Here is a 27325-nt window from a genome sequence, read left to right on the forward strand (position 1 = left end):
GAGGCATGGAGATTCCGACCTTGTATAATGCCTTCCCCTTGAGTGTGAGTAGGATGTGCTATTCCGTGACCCTCCCCAGGGACAGCATCTCGAAATGATGTTGCCCTGGCAACACCGTGACTGCAGCCTTGTGGGACCCTGGCCAGTTGACCCTACTAAGCCATGTCCAGACTCACGACCCAAGAAATCTGTGAGATGGTAAATGGGTGTTGTGCTAAGCTGCAAAGTTTGCAGAAATCTGCTCTGCAGAAATAGAAAACAAATTGTCAGGGACTGAATGTCTGTGTCCCCCCCAAATCCACATGGTGAAGCCCCAACCCTCAATGTGGTGGTATTTGGAGGCAGGACCTTCAGGAGGTGATTAGGGTTAGATTAGGTTGTGAAGGTGGGGGCCCCATGATGGGATGGTGGCCTTATAGGAAGAGAAGGAGAGAGAGATCTCTCTCTCCACAAGTACACACCATGGAAAGGCCACATGAGGACACAGAGAAGTGAGCAGTCTACAAGCCAAGAAGAGGGCCCTCCCCAGAACCTGACCATGGCAGCATTCTGATTGCAGACTTCCAGCCTCCAGAACTGCAAGAAAATACACTTCTGTTTAATTGGCCCAGTCTATGATAATTTTTTAAATTTAATATTTATTTATATTGGGGTATAGTTGATTTACAATATTGTGTTAGTTTCAGGTATACAGCAGAGTGATTCAGTTATACATATACACATGTCCATTCTTTTTCAGATTTTTTTCCCATATACGTTATTATAGAATATCGATAGCGCTCCCTGTGCTTTACAGTAGGTCCTTGTTGATTATCTATTTTATATATAGTAGTATGTGTATATTAATTACAAACTCCTAATTTATACCTCCCCCACCTTTCCCCTTTGGTAACCATAAGTTTGTTTTCAATATCTATAAGTCTGTTTCTGTTTTGTAAATAAGTTCATTTGCATCATTTTTTTTAGATTCCACACATAAGTGATATCATATGATATTTGTCTTTCTCTATCAGACTTGTTTCACTCAGTATGACAATCTCCAGGTCCACCCATGTTGCCGCAAAAGGCATTATTTCTACGATATTTTGTTACTGCAGCCTGAGCTTACTAATACACTAACACATCCAGAGTGGGATGCTGGATTTTTGTTCCTAAATACCCCCTCTCCCTCCACATCTGCTCTCAGGCAGAGCGGACTTCTCTGCCTCTGGTACAGAAACACCAGCACCAGCTCTAACAAGGGTGACTACATTAGAGTGGAGGAGACTTTCAAAGACCAGATGCTGGGCTCCTCCTCCCTGAGGGTGCCTGCTCCCATCCCCATGGCAACCAGGGGAGGGGACCATATCCCTGCTCTGAAACGACAGGGACTTAGCTTGAACTGCTGTTTGCTCAATCCTAGCAACAAGGCAGGACGGTGTTGCATGTTCTGCCATCTCGGTAATTCTGCAGGCTTACTTTGTACCACTCCTGTGAGGAACGAGGTCCTGCATCTAGCTGGCCAGTGAAATTATATCTCAAGTACCCTCTGTCCTGTTTAATTTGCCAGGATTGTTATTCAAAGTCTGCAGTTTACAAAGACATTGAAGAGGGTCAGAGAAGAGGAACAGACAATTCAGTAGTTGTGAAAGAAAAGCCAAGAAGAACAGGAAAGGCATGATGCTGCCCAGAGAGGAGGGTTAACTTTCCCAGCACCTGTGAGTTGCTGTAAGGACGCCAACTGGCTCTTTTCTCCACTTCCCCACCCAGCCTACAGAGATGCAAGAGATAAAATTAGAAATGAGAAAGAGCTTCCTGCTGTTGAGAGCAATGAGAGGGGATAAGAGACTGCGGGGAAGTAACAGCATCTTTACAGCAGAAGTCCTTGCCTTTGATTGGTGCTGCCCCTGTACTCCGAGGCCCGGAATAAATCAGTCCTTTAAATCTTGTCTCTGAGATTGAAAAGTTCTTTCACTGCCTAAAATCAGGAACTTTTTTCAGATCTTCCAATCTGGTTCAAAGGCAAACGGTAATGCAACATTTCGGGTAGTGAAGCAAGTGCTTCCAGAATGCAGACTTGAAAGCCAATTAAATTATTTCACAAAATATATGGCCGGCTGCCCCATAGCTACAGTGGTACCAGTTTACCACTAAAAAGCCAACATTCACGTGTCTGGAAAAAGACCTGCTATTGCAATAAGGGCACAGATAGTACTCTGAGCTGCTCAGAATGAAAGACGTCTGTGGGTCCCCACCTTCTAAACCTTCCGGATTGCAGGCCTGCGCTATGTGGGCCTCATGGAGTAGATGATCCTCCTACTTTATCCCACCTCCATTTTCTTCTCTTTCAGCCTGGTTTTCTTTGTCTGGGTCTCCCCGGGGCCACATGGCCAGGTTCCATCAGGCGTGCAGGCCCTCAGCCTCCTGAGTCCATCTCGGCTCCCGTCTGGGAAAGAGACACCTCTGCAGCCTTCCCATCCCACCCATGCCTGTGCCTCCTTCCCTCAGCACATTCCTGCTCCCAACCGTTCGCTTCCGGCCCGTGGTCCCAACTTTCTCTGCACGTCAGTGCATCAAACTCAGAACATCCACAAGGAAAGCCACTCTCCTCAAAGGACCTTCTCCACGACAGAAAAAGAACTCTATAGATTTCGTTTGCTTTTCATACAGTAGCAAAGCTATAAATCGATGACAAAGTTGCCCCATGAAAGAAAAAAATGTAAAATCATATAAATGTTATAAATAACTCATGAGTCAAAAGAAAATCAGAGCTGAGATACACGCCACCTGTTCTACTGCAATGTGTGTTTCCTTGATGCAAATTAGCTCACGTACGCTGGGTACCAAACTCATGTGCCCTGGCTCTGCCCTGTAAGATGTAGGCTTTGCCAGAGCTATTTACTCTGAAATTAGGGTAGTTTCTAGACCCGCCACTAGATTTTGTTATCTGATGAGTAACGTCGCACATATATTATTATACTTTTAAAAATAAGTTGATTTTAAAATGTTTTAAAATAATTGGTTTCCTTTGTAATTCTGTATATTTTATTTCATGCATTTAAAAACCTCATTCTGAGAGGGACCCCAAAGACCTCACCAGACTGCTCTACCAGAAGTTAGGAACCTTTGATTTAGAAGTCCTTGATTCAGTGTAGATCTTTTAGTGGCAAATTCCCCTTTTTTGTTTATCTGTAAATTTCTTACTTCACCTCAAGCTTGAAAAGTAGTTTTGCTGGATACACAATCCTAGGTGGACAGTTTCTCCTCTCAAGAGCTTGAAGATATTATTCTACTTTCTGGCTTCCACTGTTGCCATTAAGAAGTTGGCTGTCGTTAAACTGCTGTTCCTTGAGGGGTGTTGCTCACTCTTTAAAGACTTTTAAGATTGTCTCCTTGCCCTTGGTGTTCTGAAGTTTCTGCATGATATGTCTACGTGTGCATTTCTTTTTCTTTATCCTCTTTGAGATGGACTGTGCTTCTGAATCTGTAAATTTATATTTTTCATTAGTTCTGGAAATTTTTAGCCAGTACCTCTTCAAATATTTTCTCTCCTACATTCTCTCTGTCGGGGACCCCAATAGCCACATGCTGATCCTTCGTACTTCATCCTCCAAATCCCTTAGTTCTTCTTTCACATCGTCCACACCCGTGCCACTCAGTATTTCATTCTGAATAATTTCTTCAGGTGTATTTTCCAGATGACTAATTTTCCCTGTTAATCAGCTGTTGAACATTTGCATTTGTTTAGAAAAATTCAATGGTTATATTTTAGGTATTTAGAAGTTCTATTTTTACCTTTCCCCAAATACAGCTATTTGTTTCAGATAGTTTCTTGTTGCACGCTCATCTTTAGGATTCTGCCCATAATTACTTTAACTGTTTCACTTTCAGAGGTTCTAGAGTCCAAGGGGGTAGTGAAAGGAAGGCGTCTAAGTCTGTCCTTCATTGTTTCTGTTGACCCCCACTCACTGCAGCTGGCTTTCTTTGATGCCTGCATTCTTGGAAGTCTTTTGTTGTGAATACAGCACTTGATCTTCATCAGTTGAGGTTCTATGGACCCAAAATGGAGGAATTTTTCCCAATAGAGTTGTACTTCTGCCAGTAACCAGGGAGCACCCAGGATTCGGAAACACCATGGTCTCCAGGGACCTCATGGCTCAGCGTGGAGACCTCAGGATGAGCCCTCCTGGCCAGCCTCGCTGTGCAGGGGGCATCCAGGCTCAGGGCAACCTCCTTGCAGCCATGCACTGCTCTGACCGCTCCTGCTCCCTGGACTCCAGCCACCTGCCACTGTGTGTGGTGTGTGTGTGTGTGTGTGTGTGTGTATTTGCGGATGAAGTGGGGGGCCTCGGAGACCTGCAGTGCCTCAAGGAGCACGTCCTTTGTCCAAAACCAAAGCATAGGCAGATCAGTGTCTGGTGAGGCCCACTTCCTGGTCCATAGACAGTGGTCCTTCCACTGTGTCCTCACTGGTGGAAAGGGTGAGGGAGCTCCTGGAGTTTCTCCTATAAGGGCACTAATCCCATTCATGCCGACTCCACCCTCATGACCTAATCCCCTTGCAAAGACTCTACTCCAAATACCATCACACTGGGGCCTAGGATTTGACGTGTGAATTTTAGGGGGACACAAACATTCAATCTACAGCATCCAGGATGTACAGGTGATTTTCTAATGTATAATATAAATTACAAATATTAGTATAATTTTATATTGGTTTATATTACTTCAATTTTATATTAATTTATACTAGTAATATAAATTACTAATGTGGTATGCAAAATATAAATTACTACAATTGATTCTCCCTCAAATCCAAAAACTAAATGTACCTATTAACACTAAGAAATTGGGAAAGTGGCCAAACAGCTACAGGCAAATTCTTCACAAACTTCAAAGCACAGAGATTTCCAACACTATTTAATTTTTCTCTGAGCACAGAGGGAGAAAACAAGGAAACTTTCCAAATTTTTTTTACAAATGTCAGCATAACAATTACAAACCTGTAAAATATCAAAAGAGTAGAAAATAGACCAATTTTACTTATAAACAGAGGAACATAATTTTAAAATAAAATGGTAGAAAATAGAATTTAGCAGTACATTTAGAAGGATAAAGAACAAGACAAGGGGTTCATGTCAGGAATGTAAAGATGTTTCACTAAGAGAAAATGTAGCAATAAAATTAATCATTAATATGATAAAAGTGAAAAATATGGTAATACAGTAGATGTAGAAAAGGCATTTGATAAAATTCAATCTCCGTTTTTTACCAAAAAAAAAAAAAAGTTCTTCATTTAATAAGACAAGATAAAGATGTCCACAATCACCACTTACATTTAAAATTCTTCTGAAAATACTAGTGTGGTGTGCAGACTAGTGAGAGGGTCCCAAAGACCTCCACCCCTGGTGTACGCGTTCTACAGAATCCCCTCCCCTTGAGGATGGGAGGGGCTGTGAACCTGATGGAATTCGATCTCGGGCTGAGGTTACGCTATGTGACAAGGGTGAAAGGATTTTGCAGCTGTACTTGGGTTCCAAATCAGTTTGAGTTAACTCCCTTGAGTTAATCCAAGGGAGTTTCTCCTGGGTGGGCCTGACCTCATCAAGCAAGCCCTCTGGGTCTCGGCCCTTCCTGAGTCAAAGATTTGAAGCACGTGGGAGATTCTGCACTGGTCTTGCAGAGTGCGCTGCCCTGTCGTGTCGTGGGAGGGCTTCTTCAGCCCACAGCTTGCAAGAAAACCACGAGAACAAATTCTGCCAACACCCTAGGGAGTGTGGAAGCGGATCTTTCCCTGGTCAGGCCACCAGATGAGGCTGCATCGAGCCTCACCTTGATTTTAGCCTTCAGACCCCGAGTGGGGACCCAGCCCAAATGCTCCAGACTCCTGACCCATGGAAACTGTGAGATAATAAATCTGTGCTGTTTTAAGCCTCTATGCTTGTGGTAATTTGCTCTATAGCAACAGAAAACTAATATAAGTATTGGAAAGGGGGGGCAAAATTACTACTACTTGAAAACGATACACTTATCGAACTAGAAAACCCAGGGGAATTGATAGAAAAGAAAAGAAAAAGAAACCATAAGAGGATTCAGTAAACCATCTGGTTAGAAAATTAACATATGAAGAAAGTATATTACTATCAATACTCACATTTATTGAGCACTGACTGTATACCAGACACTTAGCAAGGTTTTATATTTTACCTCTTTGTATCCTGACAACCCTGAAAGGCATGTGTGATTTTTGTGCCCTACTGCACAGATGAGAAAAGTAAAGTACCAAGAGGTTAAGTGACTCACCCCATTATAATGTCAGGATATAAACTCATGAACTACAGAAAAAATAGCTTTCCCATAGGCATGTAAGAAAAGCCCGGTTAGAAAAGAGGATAAAATTAAGGAAAGATTATTCCATTTGTAACAGCAAGCAAAAAGGTAGACTGTCTTAGAATAAACAAACTAATATGAAATGAACAAAAGCACTATCAAGAAAATCTCAAACATCTACTGAAATCATAAAATACTTCATTATTAGATGGAAAAAGATTCATTTCTTTAAATAGAAGGACAAAGCAATACATAAATCCCATGCAATTCTCATTCACATACTAAAAAGGGGAAAAGAAAACCTATCCAATCAAAAGAGTTGGGACAACTGATTAGACACTTGGACAGAAATAAAGCTTAATCTTTACCTCACTTTTTATACCAAAATAAATTCCAGAAGAACCAAGAAGTAAAACATAAATCAAAACATGAACACCCTAGAAGAACATGGCAGACTCTTAAAAGAATCTTTAGAAAAGAAGTCAGCCTTTTGAGGCACGACACAGAATCAAGGGTCCTAATAGAAAAGATGAATGAATTAAATATTTATGTTTTTAAAAAGCACCTGCATGTGATGAACAGAATCTTGGTTCTCAGCCCTAGGGCCTCCCTGTATGAGAAGTACGAGGCTCTGACATGTGCCGTGGTAGCCTCTGGACAGAGTGGGCAGAGTGCCATCCCCACCCGATGTTGGCCTTGGCCATGGGAGGTGGGGGTGGCCACCAACCCAAGGCACCCCGGGGGTATCACGTGTTGCCCCTCGCCCTCTGCGCTCCTGTCTCCCGGCCCACAGAAGGACACAGCCCCATCAGCCTGGGCCCCAGGATGGACACATAGCACAGACCTAAACCCAACCAGGAGCCTCCAGCCCAAAGTGCGGGCCCCAAATGACTTGCAAACCCAGAGGAGAAAATAAAGGTAGGCTACTGGCAACTATTGACTTCTGGGTGCTTCTTTATGTAGTCGTGGCAAGAGCCAATGAACATATATTTATGTTTAAAAAGAACATAAAATCAGAGACCAACTGCATGTGGGAATATTTATAATACGCACAATAAACAAAGGGGTGATTGTCTCAGTTCACAAAGAATTCATATACATTAGTAAGAAAAAGGAACCACTCAACAGAAAAAAGTGGCTAAGGATTCGGAATAGGAAGTTCACATTTTTAATGGACAATAAGCATATAAAGGGATGCTTAAACCTACTCCAATTTTTTAAAAGCAAGCCAAAAGAGAAATATTTTTATCAATCAGACTGTCAATGTGTTTTGGTGGAGTTTGATAAAAACCCAGTGGTGGCAAGGGCTGGGGTGGGGGGGAGGTTCCTCTCGAACATTATGGGTGTTGGTATAAACTGAGGCAGCCTGCCTTGGGGGCAAGTTCATAAACCTCTCAAATTAGAAACTGTACATACTCATACTCAGTGATGGGAGTTTAGCCTATGATGTGCTACCAGAGGTACACCACACTGTTTACTGCAAAAAGCTGTAACCAGTGGGTAATAATAAAGGGTTACTTAAATAAACTTTGATATTTACATATAACGTGAATATACGCATCATGACATTTGAGGCAGATCTGTTTGTGCTGTTGTGGAACGGTCTCAAAGATAAATAACTGACAAGACACAGCCTGGTGTGCAGAAAATGAATCTCATTTGTGTAAACAGAAAGGAACGGGTGCTGGTGCATACAGAAACGTTTCTCTGGAAGGAAATACAAGAAACTTAATGATGGGAAACTAGATTGGGGAGGGGGCAAAAGGATGCTCGCTTTTATGTGTGTAACCTTCAGTAATACTAATCTTTAATCCCTGTATTAAGTCATGAATATTTTAAACTATGCATACAGTTTGAGCCTGTAATTCCTCTTCTAAGAATTCCAGATATTAATCAAAGTGTTATTTATCATTTTGAAAATGGGGAACCTGGGTTTTTGGCAAGAGGGAACTGCTTATCTTTCAGGTCCTTCCCAATTGCTGCCGTTAAGTCTCATTATGGAAAAATATTTAGGGCCATTCGGAAAAGTTCACACTACATAAAAGAAAAAGAAGAAAAGGAAAAGCAGGCTACAAGATGGCTGGGAGGAGGGATAATTTCCCTTCTATGAAGTAAATAAATACAAATGCCGACACGCAAAAACACAAAGAAACTAGCATTGAACCCCAAGACGCCTCTGATTATCTCCCGAGAGTGGGATTTTAACACCTTCCGTGCAACCTTCTATTTCCCATGTTTTATACAGAAGACAGAAAGCACTTTATTGAGACTCAGGCTAACATGGCTGGTTCTGCCTTCTCAGGAGGCGGGGGCATACCCGAGAAACTGGGAGATAACCCCCTTCCATGCCCCCTTCCCCAGGTGGTACAGGTGGGTGCGGCTAGAGTCCAGTGCTTGCACTGTTGGGCCCTTTGCTTCACAACAGACATCAACAGACTCTGCAGACTTACGGCTGCAGAGCTGAATAAAGGGGGCAAGAAACCAGAACCCCAGCTCTTGGCTGGGGGTCCGACACTGACCCACAAGTGTGTGTGGGGAGCAGGAAGGCCTGGTTTCCCAGAGATGTGCCAGCCAGGTGGCCATGGGCAGTTCCATGTGAGTTGCCCCTCTGTGATGAAGAATGATAAAAAATTTAAGACATAAACGTGACTTTCAAAGATGGATCCCAACCAGCACCCAAATGTATGCGGGACCCTCCTGACCCCCTTCTTTCTCTCAGCCCAAGTGGGAAAGAAAGCACAACACGAAGTGGGCAGTTACATCGCCCAGTCTGGAAAAGAATATCATATAAACCATTTACAAATCATGTTGATTCTCTTCTTTTAGAAGTCTCCTCTTTGCACAACAATAAAAACAATGTATTTGTTGATACAGAACATTAATTCCATTAAAATCGCATTACGTGTAATGAAAAGCTATCAGAGTATAATTATGCAAGCGAATTCACAGATCCACATCAATTTTTAAATCCACTGGAACGACAACAGGAAGTGAGTCTGTCTGGTAGACAAATTGCTCCTTCACTTCCAGATGATTATGAATAAAGACCACTGCACTAATGTTAGAAACCACACGCTGTTTATGCAAACTCCAAAATCTAGGACTGTGCCTTCAAGGTGCCTTTGCCTGGGTTTCCCAGGGCTGTTCTGTTCTCAGAGCCAGAGGCTGTGCTCCTGAATCCTGAGTCTTCTGAGTCAATCCCACCCCAAAGCACGCTTCCTTCTTGGAATTCCTGCCCCTGGAGCCAGTGGGCTGGGCCCCGAAGGACCCCCCGAATTCCTGGACATTCACGGTTGCCCCTCGGAGGGCCCTCTGTCGCCCAGACCCGCAGGCTGCCCGCCCACTCGCCCCACCTGGGCCGGATGTCCCCCCCAGGTGCCCCGCTCTCCAGCCCTCTGCCCTCACACCAGCCCGGGCCTTCCTCGCTGCCCAGGCCATACCAGAGACTTGGGTGCCAAAAGAGTCTCCTGTCCTGGAACTTGGTGAGGTCCCGGGAGGAGGACAAGGGAGGAAGGGGCATGGGGACTTGGCTCCTGCAAGAGGCCACCAGGAGTGCTCCTTATGCTGCTCCCATGGGTGTGTGAGGACCACCCCCGCTGATGACCGTCCAGCCGAAGTCACTCTCACTGGGACCCTGGGATCCCACTGAGGCCCCTGGCCCTCATTCATGGCCCATGTCCACCCACAGGTTAGACCCTTCTAGGACCCCACACAGAGGCTGGGGGGCTGGACAGCTGTGCTGTGCTGGTGCCATGTAGGGAAGGCGCCGGACAGATGCAGTGACCTCCCCAAGCGCGGGCAGCAGGGCCGGCACCCCATAAGAGCCATTTCCATCCCCACTGCTACTGCCCCTTCCTGCGACTGGCCCTGAGTCCCCCTCCAGAACTCTCACGTCTGGTCAGCAGTGGCCTTGGGGTCGCCAAGTCTAGGGAAGCCCCTTCAATCCTCATGGTCCCATTCCCACCTTTCCAGAACACCCTCCTGCCTTGGCTACCCCCATCAGACCCCTGCAGCCACCCCTTAATAGGGGCTCCCTCATGCCCTCCCCTCTCCTCCTCCCCCCTGCACACACCATCTTTCCTCAGAGAGCTCACTTTCTCCTGCCCTTTGCATCTAAACCCCCTCTCCCGGCCTCTCTTCCTTGAGGGGCTCCGAGGAAGTGCTGGAGCGGGTCTGACTCAGTGTGGCCAATGGCCCTATTGCAGCCCCGCAGCCAATGGAGACATCTCTGCCCCGCCAGAGGTCCGCCGTGCACACAGGTATGCAGGTCAGAAACCCAGACTTACCCGCTTCCCTCCCTGACCCACCTCACTCTCAAATCCCATCCAAAGGCACGTGCATCCTACTGTCCAACTCACACTGGACCCCGCTCCCAGCTCCACCCACACCTGCTATCTGGTTGTCTCTCCTCACCTTGAAACCATACCCTGTACCTCGCACACTTGAGGCCCATGCGGGAGAAACAAAACGATTCACCCAGACCTCCAAGCTTGTTTGGCAGAAACCGCAGATATAGGAACAACCCGACTGAGCATCGCGCAGGCGCACTGAGGGACCAGAGTGATCGACAGTGAACGTTAGAGTCAGAGGCTGAACCACCGCCCCCCCGGCCCCCCCCATGTAACACAGAGAACCCCTGGAATTCACCACTGCGACCCATGAAGAGGCATGAAGGACAGTCGTGCATGTGCAAGGCGCTCTCCAAACTTCCCCTCACCTTCCACCCATGGTTTCCGAGTTCCTCCCCGCCCCCTCCCCACGTCAACAATCAGTGTCACCCTAGGAAGCTCATGGGGACACAGAGCTGCACATCGCCTCCTGTCTCCCTGCAGGGCCGCTTGCAATAAAGCCTGTTCTCTCTGCAAGAGACGCCTGCCTGGTATATGGCCTTCCCTGGGCAACGAGCCCACCTGTGGTTGCAACTGGACCCACGGCGACAGCCCTCCAGCAGGTCTCCCTGCCCCACTCCTGGCGGCACCTCTAACCTTTTTTCCACAGGGAAGAATCATCTTAAATGCAAATCCAACCAAGCCACTCTCCCCAACTCTTCCTTCAGTGGCTTTCTTCTGCCCTCAGGGTAAGTCCCAAAGCTTCAGGCTCAGAGGGTCCCTGCCCACCTGTCCTGCCTCCTCCAGGCCCCTCCACCACGGTGTCCCTCTGTCTCCCCCTCCCCTGCACAGCTTATCACCCGGAGTGCGGAGCCCCCTGGGGACCCCGGCACTGGGATATCAGCACCCACACTCCCATCAACGGGCCGGCCTTCCTGCCGCAGCAGGTGCTGGGGACAGAGGGCACGTCTTCCATAAATGGTCAGTCCCCATGCTGACCGGGGGCCTGGTCTCCCAGTGTACATACAAGCGGTGTTTCCTGAAGGCTCTCAGTCTCCAGACCCTCAGCCCCGCCCACCTCAAGGCACCCTTCCCACCTGGGCCCCTCCGGTCCTGCAGCCAGCTGAGGGAGCACGGCCCTGAGGAGCAGTGTTCTGACTTCTCCCCTTTATTTTATTGTACAACAAAAGCAACGCAAGTTCAATGTGTAAAAAATTAGGAAAGTCAGACAAGAGAAAGGAGGAAAATGAAACCATGGATCTCTCACTGCTTCTATAACTTCTGTTAGATTGAATTCTGTTGGATTCTATTGAAACAGATTTTGATAAAAATAGAGTCAGAGTGTTGTCAATAATCTCCCCTCATTATAATATATAATGTATCACAATCACGACATGACACCTGGTAAGTGTTTATTTACAACACTTTAATGGCTGAATGGTATTCCATTGTATGAAAATACCACCATGTACTTAAAGAGTCATTTATTACCTTATAAATATTTGGAATCACAAACATTACGAGTAAAGTTTTTTGAACAAGCATATAAATATATGAATACTTTTTCTGATCTGATTCTTTTTTTGAAATTATGCAGAAATGGCCAATATCTCTTATTGACCTATTCTTTTGCAAACTGTCATGCACTATAAATTGTGTACAGTTAAAATATATGTGTATGTTTATATATATTCTAAGTGATTCTTTTACATGATTTGAAAAGCCAACTTGTTTCCTAGAGAGGCCGCCACTTACAGTTGTTTTGGTTGTTTCTTCTAGTATTTACTTTCAAATTTCTCAGCTTGATGCTGTGACTGACATCTGACTGTGAAAGTTGAGGACTTTCACTTCCCCGGCAATCCATGCACACACCAGACACAGCCAAATCCACACACATTCTTGCTCTTTCCCGATTCCAATGCACTAACAGCCCAACAAACACAGTATTTGGTGTTTACGTTATAATGGCTTTGTAAATATTATCCATAACTGCATAACTGAGCCACTAGGAGTACTATAATTACAGTGCCTTTAAAAAATCATATTACAGTATTTAATTGGGGCTAACCACCTCATTTTTCGCTTCATCTTCTACACATCCATCACAAATCATCCCAAGCCCTCTGCAGACCTGAGTGTCTTCTTGCTGTGTCTGAGCATATCGAGTGCTCCATCCACTTGGGTTTCCTTGGGTGTGTCCCTCGTGGGGCCCTCCAGCCCTGCTCTCCCGTATCTGGCCATCCTCCTGGCCTGGTGCACCCAGCTCCCGGGGACTTCTCTTCATCTGGGACTCCCCTCTGCCTCTCTCCTGGGCTGCAGCCACTGTTTCCTTGATCCCATGTTTTCCTTTCTCTCATTTTTCTCCCCATTTTTTTTGACAGACCATATCCTCCAATAACTCTCAGAGAAAGGATCCATAGCAGGTAAAACTTTTGAGACCCTGCATGTCTGATATGTAGAGACAGAAAGTCTAAGTTGTAGATGACCTTCCCTCAGCACTTTTTAGGCAGTGATTTAATACGTTCTGACCTCGTGTGGCTGCTGAGAAGTCTGATTCATTCATCAGCAAATATTTACCAGGCACTGTTCTAGGCCCAGGGGGGTCGGCTGTGAAAGACCCCCAGTGCCTCCCTCACAGAGCTGGCACCCTAGGGAGCAGGGGAAGGGGAGACAAAGGATAAGTGAAACCATGTGGTTGTGTTAGACAGGGACACAGAAAATGAAAGATAAGACCAGGAAAGGGGGAACCCAGGAGATGGAAAATCCTGGGGTGACGGATCCCAACAGGAAGGAAGGACATGGAGGGCAGGAGGGAACATATGAAACTCCCCAGAGGCGGGAGGGTCTTTGTTTTCATTCACCGGGTGAAGTACTGGGTCCTTAGTCTGAATCTGGAACCTCATACCTTTCCCTTCTGGAAATATTTCTGGTATTATTATTTTGTAAGGATTCTCTCCCCTTCATTTCCTTTGGTCTTCGCTATTCCTATGTCTCTTCTCTGGCTGACCCTCTCATGCCTTTTCATCCCCGTTTCCAAGTTCCTGGTCTTTTTTGTCCAGTTTTATGAGAGATTTCCTCAACTTTATCTTTCAACCCTTCTGATGATTTTCTTAACTTCTTTAATTTTGAAAATTTTCAAATAGTTACAGAAGCAGAAATGATAAGAAAATCCAATCCATCATCTTAACCCATCACTTAGATGAACGACTTTGCCATATTTGCTTCATCTCTTTTTCTTTGCTTTTTAAAATAAATTACATACATCGTGATATTTCACCCCTAAATCTTCCAATAGGCATATCTAAAAAATAAGGATATTTTTCTATATAACCACAAAGCCATCAATACATCTACAAATTACTAATAATTAATAAAATATCTTGATATTATCAGTAAAGCTCCATCCTTCTTCATATTTCCCAGATTGCCTCCAGAATAACTTCTTACAGTTGATTTCTTCAAACTTGGTTCCAATAGCTAGTAATTAGGAAGGTATACATATATGGTTTTCATTTCTGCTGGGTAGCTTTAAATTTTCAGTTTGTTCTTTAACCCACATGGCTCTGGTTTTCAGTCAAGAGTAAACAGTATTTGTTAAAGCCTCTACAGAGTAGATAAGTTTTTTGTTGTTTTTTGCCATCTTCGTCATTTTTAATTGTAGAAGTCAGTGGCATTAATTACAATCATGATGTTGTACAACCGTCATTACTACTTTTTCCAAAATTTTTCATCATCTCAAACAGAAACTCTGAAACATTACATTTGGTGAATTTTCACATAATATACAATGTGTAGCCAAAATCCAGATTGGGATAGAAAACATTCCCAGCTTCCAACCGGCTCCCTTATGCTCTTCCCTGGTTAATGCCTTCCCGGAGGTAACACCAGTCTGACCTCTATCACTGTGGATTAATTTTGCCTGAAAGTTAATATAAGTGGAACCAAACAGTATGTATTAGGCTTCTTTCACTCAACACTGCCCATGAGATTCATCCATATCATTGCATGAATCAGTAGTTTGTTCTTTTTTTATTGCTACATAGTATTCCATTATATGAACATATCAGAATTTATTTTTCTTCTCCATTCATTCTTCTATGAATGGACATTTGGGTTTTTTCCAGTTTGGGGTTATCAGAAATAAAGCCTCAGAGTCATGGTCATAGAGAACAGACTTGTGGTTGCCAAGGGGGAGGGGGTTGGGGGGAGGGATGGAGTGGGAGGTTGTAAGCAGATGTAGCAGATATAAGCTATTATATACATAATGGATAAGCAACGAGGTCCTACTGTATAACACAGGGAACTATATTCAATATCCTATGATAAACCATAATGGAAAAGAATATAAAAAAGAATATATAATATATATACATATAACTGAATCACTCTGACGCACAGCAGAAATCAACACAACACTGTAAATCAAATATACTTCAACAAAAAATAAATCAAAAAAAAAAAAAAGAAATAAAGCCACTGTGAACATTACTGTGTAAGTCTTTTAGCCAAAATGGATTCTCCTTTTCCTTGGCCATTGTATTAGTCTTCTAGGGCTACCGTAACAAAGTACACAGACTTAAGCAACAGAAATTTATCTTCTCGCAGTTCTGGAGGCTAGAAGTCCCAGATCAAGGTGTTGGCAGGGTTGGTCCCTTCTAAGGCCTCTCTCCTGAGCTTGTAGAGACGGCCGTCTTCTCTCTGTGTCTTCATAGGCTCTGTGTCCTAATCCCCTCTTCTTATAAAAACACCAGTTATGTTGGATTAGAGTCTACCCTAATGACCTCATTTAACCTTAAATCCCTCTTCAAAAACCCTGTCTCCAAATACAGTCACATCCTGAGGTACTGGGAGTGAGGTCTTTAATATATGAACTTGGGGGAACACAATTCAGCCCACAACAGCCACGTACATGGGACTGACATCACTTGGTCACAGGGGGAGCATGTGTTTAGTGTTGTTTTTTTTTTTAAATAGATCTTTATTGGAGTATAATTGCTTCACAATACCGTGTCAGTTTCTGCTGTATAACAAAGTGAATCAGCCATATATATACGTATATCCCCATATCCCCTCCCTCTTGCGTCTCCCTCCCACCCTCCCTATCCCACCCCTCTAGGTGGTCACAAAGCACCGAGCTGATCTCCCTGTGCTATGCGGCTGCTTCCCACTAGCTATCTATTTTACATTTGGTAGTGTATATATGTCGATGCTATTCTCACACTTCACCCGAGCTTCTCCCTCCCAGCCCGTGGCCTCAAGTCCATTCTCTATGTCTGCGTGTTTATTCCTGCCCTGCAACTAGGTTCATCAGTACCATTTTTTTTTTTTTTTTTAGATTCCATATATATGTGTTAGCATACGGTATTTGTTTTTCTCTTTCTGACTTACTTCACTCTGCATGACAGACTCTAGGTCCATCCACCTCACTACAAATAACTCAATTTCGTTTCTTTTTATTGCTGAGTAATAGCCCATTGTATATATGTGCCACATCTTCTTTATCCATTTATCTGTCGATGGACATTTAGGTTGCTTCCATGTCCTGGCTATTGTAAGTAGTGCTGCAATGAACACTGTGGTACATGTCTCTTTTTGAATTATGGTTTTCTCAAAGTAGATAAGGTTTTAACACAATTATGCTATCTGTCCATCACTCTATCATACTTCTCATTCTTTGTTAATATAATCTGGGATTTTAGATCCAAACTGTAATTATATCTTTATGTTATATTCAATGTCTTTTGATAATAACTTTTTTCACAGGTTCAGTGATAACTAGTTTCAGTCTCCACGTTAGTCCCACGGTTTCACCAACCCCAGCTGCTGACACTCTAGTTCAAATTGTTGAAACCATTTTTCTCCCAATGAGGCTTGACGACCTGGAGGCCACCAAGGCATCACGCTGCCTGGAGAATCTTTTCACATGCTTACTGAACACCCGCAAGTCCCCTTCTGTGAAACGCCTGCTGAAGCATTTTGTCCATTTTTCTATTGAGTTCTGTGTCTTTTTTCTATTGATTTGTGGTAGTTCATTACACAAAGTCACAATCAGTTATGTGTATGGCAAATATCTTCTTCCACTTGTCTTTTTACTTTCATTATGTCTTTCAATTTAAAAAAAACCCTTTAATTTAAAGGTAGTTATATCTTTCAAACATTTTTTCGGTTTTGGCATTTTTGTGTCTTGTTTGAAAAAAAAGTCTCCTAATTCTTTGATGGAAAAGCATTGTCTTACAGTTTACATACTATTCTAAAAGTTTTAACGTCTAGCCCTTTAAACTACCTGAAACTGATTATCCCATATAGATAACCAGTCATTCCAGCACCATTAATAGTGGATGGCCTCCCCTCTGTGCCTGACTGGCCAGAGCAATCTCCACCAGACAGCAGAGCCTCACATCTGTTTCAAGGTTAGGTTTTACCTACTGATGGGCCTACTCTTGTACCTAAGCTTAATTTCTCTAACTTTAGAATGAGTCTTGCTTGATACCTGCTATCATAAATGCCCCAAACTTCTTCAGGAATCTCTTGACTTCTCTTGGCCAATAGTTCTTTCACATAATTTTATAATTAGGTTGCTAAATCCCAGCCCCCCCCAACCCCTCCACAAAAAAAAAGATCCTGTTGGGAATTGTAATGAACTAAATTGAGTTATAAATTGAATCTAATTTGGAAAAAAAAATCATCTTCACATACTGTGTCTGCCTAGCTCTATAAATATGGTGTTTCTCCATTTATTTAGGTCTTCTTTAATGTCCATCAATAAATTTTTATAACTTGCTGCATACAAGTTTCAGACATCTTTTGTTAGGTGTATTTCTAAGGTTCCTTATTTTTGTGCTATTGTAAATGATGCCCTTCCAAAAATTACATTTCTTGTCTGTTGCTGAAGTATAAAGACAGAATTGGATTTTGGTATATTAATCTTCTAGCTAACTGCCTTGCTAAACTCTTTTCCTAATACTATAGTTTATAAATGTTCTGACTTTAAAGGGAATACCTAGGAATTTGTCCATTGTAACTGAATTGTCAAATGGACATGCTTTTATCAACTTTTTGATCTCTTCTGTATCTGTAATTACATCCTCCTTTTCATTCACAGTAGTGGTTATTTGTGTCTTATTTTTGTTCTTGCTCATTCATACCATATTTGTCTATTTTGTTAAGACTGTTTACAGAACCACCTTTCGGCCTTGTAGATTCTCTTTGTTGTAGCTTTGTTTTCTATTTCATTAATTTCTGTTCTGAACTTTACTTTCTTTGAATTTATTTGTTCTCTTTCTAAGTTAACTTGAGCACTCAGTTCATCCATTTCCAGTCTTTATTCTTTCTAAGTACTTAAGGCTATTAATTCTCATTATAATTTCTTCTTTGATTAATGAGTTATTAAAATGTTTTTTAAATTTCCAAATATGTTGGCACCACTTATCTTTTAATTATTGATTTCTAACTTTATTATTGTCAGAAAATGTGATCTCTTTGGATCTATCAGTAATTGTTAGGTATTGAAATTTCCTTCCTTTGATGGCAAGATTGGTCAATTTCTCTCTGCAGTTTGATATATTTTTCTTTATATACTTTGCAGTTATTTTATTAAAGTATATAAGCATAGAATTGTATCTGCCTGGTATATATGTAATGGCTCTCTCCCTAACAATGCTTTTTAACTTAAAGTCTACTTTGTCTGATATTAAAATAGCTCTGCCAACATTCTTTTGGTTAATATCAGTATAGCTTATTTTTTTATATCCTTTTACTTTCAACCTTTCCACTTCTGTGTGTTGAAGGTATGTCTCTTGAAGGCGCATGTAACTGAGTTTTGATCTTCAATCTGATCTGACAATCTATGTCTTTTAACAAGTAAGTTTACTCCATTTACATGTATTGAGATTATTGAAATATTTGGATTTGTTTCTGTCTTTTAAAAATATTATTTGCCTCACTTTTTGTATATTTTTCATCTCCTCTCTTGCCTTTTATTTTGGGTTGAAATTTTTCTTATTTCATTTATTTATTTCTACCAATTTAGAATTTAGAGTCTATTTTTTTTTCTTTTAGTGATTTCACCCTGAAATTTTACCACTCATATTTAACAACATCTAAAATTAAACAACAAATGAACTATCCTTTCCAGTTTCTGGAAGCCATGTTTTCTTCCAGGTTAGTGAGGATACTGAACTCCTGAAATTCTCATCTGAATACTATGACTCTATGTTTTGATTCTTCTAGATTCTGCTCTTTTCCCTGTTCTGCAATATATTCACAGACCACACTGTTGGATCTTTTCCCTTTACTATTTATTAACAAGATGAAAGATAAATGAACTCGTTATGAGTACACTGACTTGGTCCTGCTTTTTGTTTACTCATCTGGTAGCATATCTCCTTCTTGGATCTATTATCTCAACGTAGGTTTATGTCCATAACGCCTAGCCAATTATGAGCTTATGAAAGGCATTTACCTGACGGAGCAGATTATTTTTCAAGTGATAGTTTCAAGAAACTGTTTCTCTGGATTTTTGATCCAAAGCCCTACACAAGAATCAACAACTTCCAAAATATTAATACATTGTGACCAGGGTTCACCAATCACAGCCCCTCATACAGTACTTTGCTTACATACTATCTCTTACCCTCTTCCTGCCAAACTTTGTCACAGCTTTTAAAACTCTGCCTACACTTCCTAAGACAATGAAGGCCCCAGGACATGTGGAAGCGGGATAGAGAGCACTTGGCTGGCTTCACAGAATAGAACCATAAGGACAACAGACTTTCACAATGATTATCTCACCAAGCATCAAGTGTGAGGTGCACATTGTTTCCCTTCTTACAGACAGAGAAACTAAGTCTCCAAGATGTGAAATAACCTGTTCAAGGAAACAGATCTAGCAAACTGTAAAGTCAACCCTGAGAAGCCTAACCAACTCCATGAAAGAGTCAACAATGAGGAGCCACAAAGCTGTACCAAAGAAGTGATTCCACACTGAAGTAAGACTGTTTTAAGTTTCCAGGCCTACCTGCAATCATCTGAGTAAAGAAAAGAAACTTTCACGTAGGTAAAATATATAAGTAGTATATATTCTCTAGCAGATATAACTCATGGCTATTTTCCATGTAAATCATCTCAAATCAAGATTTGATTCTCTCTAACAGCTCTAATTCTAAAAGAAGAGTCATGAACAGGAGTAAAAAGACCCCTGCATTCACTGCTTCTGCAACTGCATTTTCTGCAAAACTCTGCAGTTCTATTTTTAACATTTGATTACAGCATCAACAGAGCTATATTCCATAAAAGCAATTATATTTTGCTCAGCAAAAAATCAGAACAGAATAATATGCGGCATACTAACAACTGTCAGAATAGAAGCAATTTAGAACATTTTGGGATAATGATTGGGATCATTTTTCAGGATTTACAGCAAACACATTTTAACGGCATGCTACCATGGGGTCTACTGCAATGTTTAAGTTATGCACTACACAAACCAAAAGTGCACAGAGAGCCGAGTATTTTATCAAAACATTAATAACAGCACTCGAGAAACCTAAGCTTTTATCACACACTTCCTACTCACCAGCTCTCTCCATGTATAAAAAGCAGCATTTAACTTAAAGTACTTTCCTTTTCTTTAAGGGCTTTCTCTAAAGGTCTATCAAGTAGTGAAGTGGAATTGCTCAGCTAACACAGGAAAGGCAAACAGGTGGCAACCCCCTCCCATGACCGAGTGAGACCATGCTTATCTGTCGCAGCACCGCTCCCAGCTGAGGGTACACACGACCTCAGGATCCTCCCCGACACAGTATTCCAGGCACCGTAACTCAGAGTTCGTGTTGGTAGGTCACATCTCACCTACATGAAGGTCCTAGACAAATAGTCTAGGGCAGTTAGGGGGATGCAGTTATGTTTGATTCATGCCTCTAAGGGCAGGTCATGGTTGCACAGGTCTTCCAGGTAGAATGGAGTGGTTAGTAGCACATCAGTGTTCTCATCAAGAGCAACCAGAAAAGCTAGACAAAATATGGAAATCAACTCCTTGGAAGCAGCTGAGAGCAATGAAATTCAGAGAAGCTAAAGGAAGGAGAGACCCTCCCTCCTGGAGGGCAGCCAGCCTCTGCAGCTTCCTTTATCTTAGAGACATTGCCCAATTCCAGGCACAAGCAGGAGCCCGAGAACCCTGGCATGGCTTCAGGTGGAGACTTGGGGTCCAAACACAGAGTTGGCTTTCCCCTCGGGACATTTTTCAAATTCTGAGGGCAAAATATATAAATCTTAACAAAAAGCCACTGAAAGCACAGTGAAGACAAAGATTGTAATTTGGAAACCCCAGAGAGAAGGGCTGTAAAGAATACAAAAGACTCTCCCCTGGAAACCCTAAAAGGCCAGAGCTCAGAAGAACAAGACGCAGCTCACCTGGGCTGCAGACCAGCTCTGACACAGCAGATCCTGGCTGGGTGAAGGCGATGGCCACCAGGTAATGAAGTCAGTCGACCGACTTTGAAACAATTACTATGTCCAGGAAAACAGGGAAAAAGATGAACTAAATGAGAAGAAGAATTCACCAGATAATTACAGTCTTTAAAAATATTGGGGACTTTCCTGGTGGTCCAGTGGTTAGGACTCCATGCTTCTACTGAAGGGGGCGTGGGTTCGATCCCTGGTCAGGGAACTAAGATCCCACATGCCGTGTGGCATGGCCAAAAAATAATTTAAAAAAAAATTTTTTTAATCAAAGAGGAAAATACAGAACTAAAAAACCAATATCCAAAATCAGTAACTCAAAAGAAGGGTCTGACAGCAAATTAGACACAACAGGAGACGGGACTAGTCAACTAGAAGACAGGTCAATTAAAACAAATACCCAAACTAAAACAGAAAGAGAAAAAGAATTAAAAAGAGTATCAGATAGAAGTAGCGACATAATGAAAGGCCTAACGTGTGTGATTCAAGTCCCAGAAAGAGAAAAAGAGAATAGGGTGGAAGAGAGAATGGCCGAGAATTTTCCAAAACAAATAAAATATCCAATTACAAATTATTCAAGAAGCTTTGCAAAGCCAAGCTGGCTTATAACAAAGAGAGAGAGAGAGAGAGGCTACATAAAGAGAAAATCTGAAAAGCAGTAAAAGGTAGATTTAGACCACACACACGCTACCTTCAAAGACATAACAAAAAGACTGAAAGTCAATTTCTAACAGAAATGATGAAACCACCTTTAAAGTCCTGAAAGAAAATAATTGCCAACCTGGAATTCTATAACCAAGAAAACACCATTCAAAAAATGAAGATGAAATTAAGACTCCTTCAGACAATCAAAGCAGAATTTGTCACCAGCAAACCTGCACTAGGAAAAGCAAAAGGAAAATGATCCAGAGGGAAGCCCAGATATGCAGGAAGGAATAAAGACTGATGAAAGGGATGAATGAATACTGACTGCAACCAAACTTTGGAAGCTCTGAAAGAGACAGAGAGGTGGTACTGATTTAGCAGAATTGAGAACGAGGGATCCCAGAGTAGCAGCAGCGGAGAAAACAGAACAACCTGTGTACATCTCAGAACCTCCAGAAGGTTCAGGCACAGGCCTCACCGAGCACCTCCAGAACTGGGGCTGAACTGATGCAGACAGTTCCAGGGGTCTGGGGGCTGGTCAAGGAAATAGATAGACTAAAAGAAGCAGTAACACACAACAAGCTTTACTTTATCAGGTGGCACCTGGCTGCATGAGAGGCAAAGTCCCTCGGCATGACCCCATTCAGGGGCTTAAGGCCAGGGGACACCATCCAGAAGGGGGGAAGAGGGTGAGGCTGGAGGCAGAGGAGTGTTGGAGAGGGGCTTGCACCTTCAGACGGTGTCACTCAGCAGCACGGTGGGGAGTCTCTGGGTCAGAGAGGTCCAAAGGGCAGCTGCGGCTTGGGGTCTTATAACCATAAGGCCTGATCTTATCAATGGCCAGCAGAAGCTGGGGGAGGTTTTGCAGAGTATGCAAAGCAGGAAGGTTCTAAATGCTAAAAAAAAATTTTAAAAAAAGGAAAAGAAAAAGAAAAAAAATCTGCTTATTCAGGCTATTGTGTAAAATAACTGGATGTGGGGACTTCCCTGGTGGCGCAGTGGTTAAGAATCCACCTGCCAATGCAGGGGACACAGGTTCGAGCCCTGGTCCAGGAAGATCCCACATGCTGAGGAGCAACTAAGCCCGTGCGCCACAGCTACTGAGCCTGCACTCTAGAGCCCGCGAGCCACAATTACCGAAGCCCGTGCGCCTAGAGCCCGTGCTCCGCAACAAGAGAAGCCACCGCAATGAGAAGCCCGCACACCGCAATGAAGAGTAGCCCCCACTCGCCACAACTAGAGAAAGCCCGCGCGCAGCAACGAAGACCCAGCACAGTCAAAAATAAATAAATAAAATAAATTTATTTTAAAAAATAAATAACTGGATGTGTAAAAATTTGAGTTTGGAACCAGCAAGCTTTTGACCTAACAGGTCTCAACCCACGGTGAAGAAATAAATAACCTAGGGCCCAATGCACAGAGGCCATCTTTGGCCATTTATATAACAACTGAGAAGGGGGGTTGCTGAAATAAGAAAGGAAAATTGGGCAAACCACTTGAAAAAATTTAAATCCCTAGATTCCCCTCCCTTTACTCCACCAGAATTCTAGAGGTTTCTTCCCTGAAAAAGCTAAAACAAAAGATCTGTGGTGTGGGGACTGAGCATCTCCAATTCACATGGTAGCAGAGTGAGCCAAGAGAAGGCATGTTGAGGCCATGCCCTCTGCCACTGCAGCATCTTTTTAGATGAAACACAGGATGTGCTCCATGATAATGAGGATGCAGAGCCAGAATGAGGAAGACTTGAGATCCAGAAAAATGGGCAAATAGGATTCCAAATATCACAGCAAAGGGAGTGTCCAGGATGACCAGTGTGCGGCAGGCTTAGAGAGTCATCAACCCAAGAGAAAAGAGTGAGGAATCTGAGAGGAAAAACGGAACAGAGAGGTTATCTGCTGGAACTGACTTTGTGCAAAACTGTACTGAGAGGCTGCGGCAAGAGAACGATTAAGAGAATGAAAAAGCAAGGCAAGTATCAACTTCAGGAAAACAAAGTTAGTTAGGCAACAATCGCAATACACTACACAGCTTTGCTGTGAATAATATTTGCATGTGCGTGGTAATGTAAACCCAAACACTGACTTAACTAAATTTGTAATACACTCACTCTGGAGGGTGAGGAAAGGGAAGCAAAGGGGATAGTGAGGTAAAAAGCTAAAAATCTTCACTGCCATAATGATGCCTAAACTGACGAATCGAAGAGAGCAGGATCTGCATCCCATGTAGAAATGTGGAGACATGAGGTCCAGAAAAAAACCTAAAAATCAAAAGTAATTGCCTCGGGGCAGGTTAGGGCAACGAACTGCTGGGCTTTCCTGTTGTTATTTGACTTTTAAAATTATGTCCTTATTTTATTAGGCAACATAAAAATTAATTTTAAAAAGAGATAGATATGAATATTTTTCTTTTTAGTAATATAAAACTTGAATTTTTCATTTCAAACCGCAAGTAATACCAGCATCTCTAATGCCTGTGAGAAAACAGCTGATCGTTTTACTTTTATTTTTTAATTTGAAAGCATTTAAACTATCCTGTTATGCCAAAACTCCAAAATCTCACCATTTTTCATGGTACCATGGGGAAAAACAATCTGATGTTTCTACCCACAAAACACCAAAGAGATTAAGATCAGTTAATTTCTTTAATGATTATTTCATGATCAATGTACTCTAAGTACTGGACAGCAGCCAACATCATTCCAGATGCTGACAGTGGAGCCCCAGAAAATAACTCAAAATGAGGACCCGCCAGCTGAATGGCTCTGAGCAAGTGACTGCTCACCCAGGGTAAGGATCCCACGGACCTTCTCTCCTGCCTCTCAAGGGGTTTTAACCACCCTGAGAGGGGATGCTGGGGCCAAGCTAAAGTCCTTGAATTATAGAGAGAAAAGAAGTGTTAAATTCTTGGATCTGAAATGAGGGGAAAGCAGAGTATAATCCGGGAGTTTAGGGTGGATAAAGCTGGCAAGTTTGTATATTAAATGAGGGAAGAATAAGAAAGATCTCTGGTGGCCATAAGGCCGAAGAACTCTAGAGAGCAATCATGTTGAGAGCTGCAGGCTCTTGGCTGTGCAAGGAAAATCCCCCACCCACCACCATCTCCTCTACAAAGTCATTAGTACATTTGTTTTTGGATGCTTCATAAAAGATGCTTTTGTAGGGCTAGACTGGGGTGGAGGAAAGGTGACAAGGACTCACAAAGGTTTTGAGTGTCAGATTTAGATAAGACAGGGCAGTGCTGAGACAGCCCCTGAGGGTAGGGATTTGGGACAATGGAGTACGTAACCTGCAGAAATTAGAAGAAAGTTTGGGGAGGGCTTGGGACATCTTGGCCAAAAGAACTGATACAGGTGCCAGCCAATTATACCAGATCTTGTGGGGTTGGGGGGGGGGACGGAGGGGGGGAAGCTGGAAGGAATCTGAGATACATAATCAGATGAAAAATTCTGTGGTAGATGAGAGGGTTTCAGACTGTTTTCCACAGAAGACTATCAATAGTTTCTCAAGGAACACATATAAATCAATGAGGTCTGAAAACATGACATAGTATATATATCCCTTTCACAAAGAGTCACAGGGTACATCAGCACAACAAATACATAATATACATAATAATACATAGAGCAGGAAACAGTTCAACCCTGAATAACTGGGCCTTCTCCAAATGTGACCTTGGAATCTTTTTTTAATTCAAAATACACATTTAACATTGTGCATAACCAGTCCTGCACTGCACACACTATATAGGGAATGCTGGCATAGGAAATTATAGTGGGAATTCAGAGAGAGATAAGATAAAGTGTTTTTTCTTTTCAAAATTGAAAACCCTTTCTCTGACTATATAAATAACATACACTCATGTTGCTAAATTTAGATAATATGAAAAAGCATACAGAGGAAAAAATAGAATTTACCCATACTGCCGCATACAGAGATAAACCAATGGCAACATGTAAGCATATTTATACCTCGACTTGTTTCTATTCACAAAGTTCATTTGATTTTTTTTTTTTTTATAAAGACTTTGCTCAGAGTACACAGTTTTTCATTTAGAAATATATTGTGGACATCTATGGACACCAATCCTCCAACGATGGGCTGTCTCATTCTTCTCATTCTACTGCACATTTCTACCATCAAAACTCACCAGACAACATATTTCCAAATATCTCTGATGATGACAACACCTTTATTAATAGTTTTAAATCCTCTTTATTCTGTTTAGAATTATTTTTGTACTGCATTCGGTTTGATCTTATAATGATAGCCCTACTTTCTTTTTCCTGGCCCTTACGAGATAATATCTCTTCGCAGATGCTCTGGTCTGTTATTTTAAGCATGTTTTTGGCCAATAGCATCTATCTGAATTTTGCTTTTTGTCCTAATCCAAAGCACTGTCTTTTACTAGGGGAATTTAAGCAACTTGCATTTATTGGGATAGCTGACAATCTGATGTTTCCCCCCGCTAATTTATTTTTATGCTTATTATTTTTTTATCTTTTGTTTTTCTAATTTTCCTGTCTTTTGCTATTTTGGCCAACTTTTCTATTTGTTTGTTATTTCCCTTTTCTAGTCATTTGAAAATTACACATTTCTTTTCTATTCAAATTTTTAAATACCTACTTGAAAATACATACCTTGAACATGTATATCAATGGCACATATACTTATAGGCTCTATGCAAGATGGCAAGATTTTCTACTCCACCTGACCTCCCAGATTATATTGAACAACCACAACTACTCAAACTTAATTTTATATTTTATTTGTTTAATTGCTTACTGCTGCATTATTTATACCAATGTTTCTCATCTTTTGACATCTTTTATTGATAACTTCTTTTTTCATTTGGCTTATGCATGTCAAGTAATTTCTTCTTTCAGAAATGGAATGCAGAGACTATGAATCTATTGAATTTCCAAAGATAACTATTATTTGCCCATTTATGTGAATAAGCTTAGAAATTTTGCATATAGAAAGCCTACAGCAACCTAGCTTAATAGTCTTATTCCTTCTAAAACATATAAATGTTGCTGCATCACCTCCTAGCATTGGGTTTTTGTTTTTTTTAATTATTATTATTTATTTTATTTTATTTTATTTATTGAACTATAGTTGATTTACGATGCTGTGTTAATTACTGCTGTACTGGGTTTTGAGGGTTAGAACCTAGTATCAATGTGATTCTCTTTCCTGTGAAAGTGGACTGTTTTTTCTTATCTCATGCTTATCTTTTGTTTTTTTTAATCACTGATTCAGAAAAAATCAAAACTGAAATACCTACTATCTGCCCACCCAGTGTCTGGCATCTACTCTCCACGTCCCTTAGCTTTTCTCTCCCAACTCCCCCATCTTTATCCCAAAGGGATCCTCCGCTGGTCTAACTCACTCATCCAGGTCTGCTCATGGGAACATTTTCATGTCCTGTCTGCAGACACTGCATTTCATGCCCTTCTTCTGCAATGTGACTTCCCTTTAGACCTCACTGAGGTCATGAGTTGGAGCTGGTATGAAGTTTCCTTCCACATCTCTGTTTCACTGTGTGCCACTGACCCCAGAGGCTTCCTGACATTAGTACATGATAGG

The 27325-nt window shown here is 42.0% G+C and overlaps 1 protein-coding gene across 2 annotated transcripts in view; it reads right to left on the bottom strand.

Moving 5' to 3' along the window:
• ENTREP2 (endosomal transmembrane epsin interactor 2) overlaps nucleotides 1–27325 on the bottom strand; it is a 414304-nt gene that overhangs the window by 224649 nt on the left and 162330 nt on the right. The gene's annotated exons all lie outside the window — the stretch shown is intronic.

The sequence above is a fragment of the Eschrichtius robustus genome, chromosome 1 (assembly GCF_028021215.1).
Source record: "Eschrichtius robustus isolate mEscRob2 chromosome 1, mEscRob2.pri, whole genome shotgun sequence".
Classification (NCBI taxonomy): domain Eukaryota; kingdom Metazoa; phylum Chordata; class Mammalia; order Artiodactyla; family Eschrichtiidae; genus Eschrichtius; species Eschrichtius robustus.